Raw genomic sequence first — 8,128 nt, forward strand, 5'->3', positions numbered from 1 at the left:
CAAGTAGTGACATCAGTCTGCTACTAGAAACGAAAAGCTTCTTGTCCTCACATTTTGAAATGAAAGATCTTGGTGAAGCAAGATTCGTTTTAGGAATCGAAATTCATCGAGACAGAGTGAAAGGGGTATTAGGACTGTCTCAAAAGACATATATAGAAAAGGTTCTAAAGAAATTCAGTATGCATAAATGCAGTGCCTCACCTGCACCTATAGTTAAGGGTGACAGATATGGGGAATTTCAATGTCCCAATAATCAATATGAAATTGATCAGATGAAGATGGTACAATATGCTTGAGCTGTGGGAAATTTACAGTATGCACAAGTGTGCACACGTCCTGATATAGCTTATGTTACCGGGTTGCTTGGCAGATTTCAGAGTAATTCAGGACCAGAACATTAGAAATTAGTAAAGAAAGTTCTGCGCTATTTGCAAGGAACAAAAGGCCTCATGTTGACATACAGAAAAACAGAATCCCTGCGTATCGTGGGATACTCAGACTCCGATTATGCAGGAGATGATAGAAAATCCACATCTAGGTATGTGTTCACCCTCGCAGGGTAAGAATATCGTGGAAAAGTTGCAAACAAACCATCACTACATCGTCCACAATGTATGCCGAGTTTGTTGCGTGTTATGAGGCTACGGGGCAGGTGAACTGGCTTAAGAAGTTTATACCCGGTCTGAGAATGGTCGATGATATATCGAGACCACTAAAGTTGTACTGCGACAATGAGCCCGCAGTAATGTATGCACACAGCAATAATACAAGTGGTGCTACCAAACATATTGACATAAAGTATTATGTTGTGAAAGATAAAGTCCGAGATCAAATTCTAAATCTCGAGTATATAAGCACAGTAAAGATGCTTGCGGATCCGTTAACGAAAGTCTTACCACCCAGCATGTTCAAGGAACATGTAGCTAGCATGGGGCTAAGGGATAGCCTGTGATCTTCAGACTACAAGGGCCCAAAAGGTTAAAAAATCCATTTCTGAATGTAAGCGTGTATTGTAGCTGCTAAATCTATCGACAGTGATCGTGACGATGAGGCATGCTCTATGCACAAATCTATGACGAAACGAGAAAAAGTAAATGGAAAGGAAAAGAAAAGTACACGGTGAGATCAAAAGTGAGACTGTTGGATTGATCTCCTAGAGACCCTCGGACCCCAACGGGCCCGATGGGCCTCCGCTCACCCGCGCCCTGATCGGGGGCGCTCCAGCTCGTTCTTAGCTGGTGGGCCCCCGTCGCGCTGCGCTATAAAAGAAGGTGGGGGCCCGCGGCACAAGGAACGAGGTTCGATGCCACCGCCACCCCACCGACACGGAAAACCCTAGCCGATCTAGTGCGAGTGCAGCAGTGGCGGGAAGACCCACCTACGGTCGTCATCAACACCGCCGCCACATCCCCTCCCCTCGGTCGCGACCCGAAGCTCTACTACCGCAAGCAGCAGTGCCGCCCTGATGATGGTGGGCACCTCTGCAAGTCCTGCGGTGTAGGGCCACGAAGGTATAACTCCCGTTCCCCCTTCTCCTCTCCATCTCCCTCGCACTCGACTTGTTTTAGATCTACTCGATTTCTTTTATCTCTATCACGCGGTGGTCGATCCACGGTCGAAGTAGTCGACACACAAAACTAACAATCCAATGATCATCTAAATTTTACTTGACTGCACAAAACTCATTAGTGACATTAATGGATCGAAACTTATCTATGGCGAAAATGACGGCTGGAAGTTCCTTCTCTTCTCTGTAGTCGCGTAGTTTAGCTAAGGGCCAGTTAGCGTTTTGCTTGCATAGCATAGTGCTCCTTGTCCCTTAGTTTGGCATAACCGACCCACACCCCCCCCCCCCGGGGCGTGGCGCCGGCCCCCCGCCCCAACACCACACACCCCCCCCCCCCCCCGCGGCGGCGGCGGAAACCGCCCCCCACCCCCCCGGGCGCCGGATCTGCCACCTCGCTCCCCACCCCCCCCCCCCCCCGCGCCGGCGACCGGCGACCCAACCCCCCCACCCCCCGGGCGCGGCGCCGGCCCCCCGCCCCCACCCCCGGGCGCCGGATCTGCCGCCCCGCCCACCCCCCCCCTCCGGGGCACCGCCGGCGCCGGATCTGCCACCCGCCCTCCCCCCCACCCCCGCGGCGGCGGCCTCGAGCCCGCCCCCCCGGCGGCCTGAACCCCCCCCCCCGGGCGGTGGCCTGGAGCCCCCGCCCCCCCCCCCCCTCCTCCGGGGCACCGCCTGCGGCCGCAGCCCCCGGCGCCGGATCTGTCACCCGCCCTCCCCCCACCCCCGCGGCGGCGGCCTCGAGCCCGCCCCCCCGGCCGGTGGCCTGGAGCCCCCCCCCCCTCCCGCGGCGGCGCCGGCCCCCCGCCCCAACACCACCACCCCCCCCCCCCCCCGCCCCCACCCCCCCGGGCGCCGGATCTGCCGCCCCGCCCACCCCCCCCCTCCGGGGCACCGTCGGCGGCCGCAGCCCCCGGCGCCGGATCTGCCACCCGCCCTCCCCCCCACCCCCGCGGCGGCGGCCTCGAGCCCGCCCCCCCGGCGGCCTGAACCCCCCCCCCCACCGCCCCCCCGGCGGTGGCCTGGAGCCCCCGCCCCCACCCCCCGGGCGCCGGATCTGCCGCCCCGCCCCCCCCCTCCGGGGCACCGCCGGCGGCCGCAGCCCCCGGCGCCGGATCTGCCACCCGCCCTCCCCCCACCCCGCGGCGGCGGCCTCGAGCCCGCCCCCCCGGCGGCCTGGACCCCCCCCCCCCGGCGGCCTGGACCCCCCCCCCCCGGTGGCCTGGAGCGCCCCCCCCCTCCCGCGGCGGCGCCGGCCCCCCGCCCCAACACCAACCCCCCGGGCGCCGGATCTGCCGCCCCGCCCCCCCACCCCCCCTCCGGGGCACCGCCGGCGGCCGCAGCCCCCGGCGCCGGATCTGCCACCCGCCCTCCCCCCACCCCCGCGGCGGCGGCCTCGAGCCCGCCCCCCCGGCCGGTGGCCTGGACCCCCCCCCCCCCCCCCCCCCCCCGCCGCCGGCGAGCCCGCCCCCCCGGCCGGTGGCCTGGACCCCCCCCCCCCCCCCCCCCGCCGCCGCGAGCCCGCCCCCCCGGCCGGTGGCCTGGACACCCCCCCCCCCCCCCCCGGGCGGCGCCGGATTTGCCACCTCGCCCCCCCCTCCCGGGGCGCCAGATCTGCTGCCCGCCGCCCCCCCACCCCCACTCATCTTGATCGGTTTCAGTGATTTTTATTTTCGATTTTGGCGGTTCGCAGGAGAAATTTGGGTGGACGGACGAACGTGCGCAGCGCACACGGCTCAGAAGGTTACAGCTGCTGAGCATATGCCTGTGTGATTATTTGTTATGTCTTAAAAATCTCTTCTTGTTCTTGCGCAAAATCTCTTCGTCTCATTGGTTGAGTCGTCTCATTGGTTGAGGCGTCCGCCCTGTGTTGTATAGAACAACATAATCATTATTTGCTCTGCAAAATCCATTTTTGGTGCATTCAGCTCTCTGTTGTATATAGCAAAATTCATTTGTTCTGCATCATGATGTACAAGTTGTATAAGTGTATTTAAAATAGAATCGTTGTATTTTTGTTCACGAGTTAGATTACAGCTTAAGATTCCCTCGAGATAGTGATGCGGAGTTAGATTACAGCTTAAGATTCCCTCGAGATAGTGATGCGTTTAAGCTTATAGTGTTTTGGCATTTAAAATAGAATCACTGCATCATAATGACATGCATCTGCTTACTTTTCTCAAAAAAATTCATTGTTGCATTTGATTATAAAAAGATTCATTGTTGCATTTGATTATATCTTTCTTGAACCTTTACAGCTGTGACTTGATACTTTTAATTGACTTAGTTTTTTCGGTGTTAGCATCTTTATTTGTGTATATCTGTAATTTGTATATAATTGGTTCTGTCTGGTCACGTATTTGCAGGCCACACCATGCACAATCATGTCTGGAGATCGCGGTGTAGCCAAGTTTAATTTCAACTGCGGTCAATATGGAGTAGCCCTATCTAATGGGGTTTTTACAGCTACAGTTTCTTTTTACTTCGTCAATTATTTTTTTCCTGACATCCTAGTTCTCCCCTTCTATTGATATCGTTCTCTTTTTTATTTTTGTTTTTTTATCAGTGCGGCGCATTACACAGATCTACGCAAGAAAGCTGTGGACATGTATTATGTTACAGATGCGTACAACATCACGAGGAAGACTTCAAACATGTTATTTTTCGAGCACGTTACCTCGATGATATCATTGCAAGTGATACTTTTGTTTCCTTTAATGAGGGATGTGGTCACGATATATCTACACCACATTATACTCAACATCAGATGGTGTGCCCGTACAAAAGACTTAGATGTCCAATGTGCAGTCAATGGTTCACCTCGATTGCACTGAGCTCACATCCTCTGAGACGGTATCAACGGTATCAGTTCAACTATTGCCAGCTAGAGTACGGTGCTCTCGTCACTGGTAATGACATCTCCAAGTGGGGAGGGTGTGTTTTTAGGGGTAGAGGGGAAGATTTTGTGTTCTTTATTGCAGGCATATCCTTTTATTTTCTCTAGCTTGATGCATCAACTGCTGCTTCGTCTCAAGTGCCTGCTAATATCAAACTGCTGGTGTCTCTGATTATAGCTCAGACTCTCCAGGAAAGTGGGTCCTATGCAGATCCACCGCTACCTAGTAGTATGGACGTTGTTTATCTCTTTAACTTCGGACATCTCACTGCAGAAAATGCTTTTAAGATTTCTGTATTGATAGGTTAGTTGTTTATATATATGTCTTTATTTGTCCGTTGGCTGAATTTAAATTGGAGTGAGTGTTCATCCTCAATAGTTAAGTGAAGATGAACACTCACTCCACCAATTTAAGTTCAGCCAACGGACAAACAAAGATATACATATAAACAACTAACCTATCAATACAGAAATCTTAAAAGCATTTTCTGCGGTGAGATGTCTGAAGTCAAAGAGATGAACAACGTCCATACTCCTAGGTAGCGGTGGATCTGCATAGGACCCACTACCCTGGAGAGTCTGAGCTGTGACCAGAGACACCAACAATTTGATATTAGCAGGCCCTTGAGACAAAGCAGCAGCTGATGCACCAAACCAGAGAAAATAAAGGGATGTGCCTGCAATAAAGAACACAAAGTCTTCCCCTCTACCCCTAAAAACACACCCTTCCCACTTGGAGATGTCATAACCAGTGACGAGAGCACTGTACTCTAGCTGACAATGGTTGAACTGATATTATCTCAGAAGATGTGAGCTCAGTGCAATCGAGGTGAACCATTGACTAAATATTGGACATTTAAGTGTTTTGTACGGGCACACCATCTGATGTTGAGTATAATGTGGTGTAGATATATCTTGACCACATCCCTCATTAGAGCAAACAAAAGTACCATTTGCAATGATATCATCGAGGTAACGTGCTCGAAAAATAATATGTTTCAAGTCTTCCTCGTGATGTTGTGCGCATCTGTAACATAATATATGTCCACAGCTTTCTTGCGTAGATGTGTGTGATGCACCGCACTGATAAAAAGCAAAAATGAAAAAGAGAACGATATCAATAGAAGGGGAGAACTAGAATGCCAGGAGAAAAATGATTAACGAAGTAAAAAGAAACTGTAGCTGTGAAAGCCCCATTAGATAGGGCTACTCCACATTGACCGTAGTTGAAATTAAGCTTGGCTACACCGCAACCTCCAGATATGACTGTGCGTGGTGTGGCCTGCAAATACGTGACCAGACAGAACCAATTATATGCAAATTATAGATGTACACAAAGAATGATGCTAACACCAAAAAGACTAAGTCAATTAAAAGTAGCTAGTCACAGCTGTAAAGGTTCAAGGAAGATATAATCAAATGCAACAATGAATATTTTTGAGAAAAGTAAGCAGATGCATGTCGCTGTCTAACCTGTCTGGTTTAATCTGTCTGGTTTAATTGAGTTAAAGATATAAAAAAATGATCCATCATGTCACGAGGGTAATGCTGAAAAGGCAGACATATGTCATCATGATGCAGTGATTCTATTTTAAATGCCAAAACACTGTAAGCTTAAAATACATCACTATCTCGAGGGAATCTTAAGCTGTAATCTAACTCATGAACAAAAATACAACGATTCTATTTTAAATACACTTGTTCTATACATCATGATGCAGAGCAAATGGATTTTGCTATATACAACAGAGAGCTGAATGCAACACAAATGGATTTTGCAGAGCAAATGATAATTATGTTGTTCTATACAACAGAGGGCTGCCAATGAGAAGAAGAGATTTTGCGCAAGAACAAGAAGAGTGGAAGGTTCCAGGGAGGTTCCGGTAATTCCTTAGGAGCTTTCAGTAAATGCTATGGAGGTTCCCGTAATTCCCAGTGAGGTTCTGGTAATTCCTAGGGAGCTTTCCATAAATACTAAGGAGGTTCCCATAATTCCTAGGGTGGTTCCTTTAAATTCCAGGGAGCTATATGTAAATCCTAGGGAGGTTTCGGTAAATATCAAGGACCTATCCATATATCCTAAGGAGGTTCCTGTAATTCCCACGGAGGCGTCCGTAAATCTCAGGGAGGTTTCGATAATTCCTAGGGAGGTTCCTGTAAATCCTAGGGAGGTTCCGGTAAATTCCCATGGAGGTGTCCGTAAATCTCAAGGAGGTTTCTGTAATTCCTCGGGAGGTTCCTGTAAATTTAGGGAGGTTCTTGTAAAATCCAGGGAGCTGTCCGTAAATCCTGGGGAGATTCCTGTAAATGCCAAGTAGGTTCCCGTAAATCCTAGGGAGATTCTTGTAAATTCCAGGGAGGTTCTTGTAATTCTCACGGAGGTTCCGTATATCTCAGAGTTTTCGGTAATTACCAGGGAGGTTCCCATAATTCCCAGTGAGGTCCCTGTAATTGCCAGTGAGCTTCCTGTAAATTCTAGAGAGGACCCTGTAAATTCCCAGAGAGCTTCCTTTAAATGCTTAGGATGTTCCCATAATTCCCACGGAGGTGTCAGTAAATCCTAGGAAGGTTTCTGTAATTCCCAAGGAGGTTCCTGTAAATTCCAAGGAGGTGTTCATAAATCTTAGGGAGCTTTCGGTAAATCATAGGGAGGTTCCCGTAAATATCAGGGAGTTATCTATAAATCCTAGGGAGGTTCCTGTAAATATCCAGGGAGGTCCCTATAATTCCCAGGAGACCCTGTGAATTATAGGAACCTCCCTGAAATTTATGGGAGGTCCTCCCAGAAATTTACAGGAAGCTCCTTGGGAATTACAAGAACCTCCCTGGAATTTACCGGAAGCTCCTTGAGATTTACAAACACTTCCCTAGGAATTACAGGAACCTCCATGGAATTTACAGGAACCTCCATGATATTTACATGAACCTCACTAATGAGTTTTGTGCAGTCAAGTAAAATCTAGATGATCATTGGATCACACAAAGAAGCCCCTTAATTACAAATCCAAAAGGCGATCTCGGTATTCTCATTGGAATTCTTCAATACTAAGGATCTTTCCAGTCCTAAGTGTCACAAGGTGGAGAAGGACACTTAGGTTAGTATAGGTTTTATTGTTTTTGTAGTGATCGCACTACAAAGGTACGGTAGTTAGAATAGAAATGATTTTATACGTAGTTAGTGGAATTTAGGAGATGATACCGGAGGAACCGCTGTTGGAAGGGGTGAAATAGGAGGAGAAATATTGTTGAGATGGCAAGATAGTGGGAACCATTTGGTATTACGAAAGAAGTTAATTTTATAAAAAAACTACTTGCCAAAATGATGAATTTAGATAATTTTTTCTGAAGTTTTTAGATAATATAAAGGGTAAACAGTTCAGGTAAAGATTAAAATACAATTTTTTGAAAATTTTTTATTTTTAAAACTATGAGAGCTATGATGCCAGATCCAAGCAAAATAGATCGCTTTTGGCTTGTAGTATATATACAAAAATCCACATAATTTTTAGAATTTTTTATATTTTATTTCAAATTAAACTTTTTAATACATGTACACGTGTTACGCTAGTGCTAGTGCTAGGTCTACACCGTGCTGCCTGCTGAGGTACTGCTGCGCGGCAGCTTTTGTGCGCTGCGGATTAAAGTATTGTTAGGAACATTTCGGTATA

The 8,128-nt window shown here is 49.1% G+C and overlaps 1 long non-coding RNA gene across 1 annotated transcript; it reads left to right on the forward strand.

The window, feature by feature from the left end:
* The first annotated feature begins 3,118 nt into the window (after window positions 1-3,118).
* On the forward strand, window positions 3,119-6,768 carry LOC112898967. The gene is made up of 3 exons (XR_003229957.1): window positions 3,119-3,307; window positions 3,931-5,906; window positions 6,242-6,768. It is a non-coding gene; the product is annotated as an uncharacterized LOC112898967 (long non-coding RNA).
* Window positions 6,769-8,128: the final 1,360 nt, after the last annotated feature.

The sequence above is a fragment of the Panicum hallii genome, chromosome 7, assembly GCF_002211085.1.
Source record: "Panicum hallii strain FIL2 chromosome 7, PHallii_v3.1, whole genome shotgun sequence".
Lineage (NCBI taxonomy): Eukaryota > Viridiplantae > Streptophyta > Magnoliopsida > Poales > Poaceae > Panicum > Panicum hallii.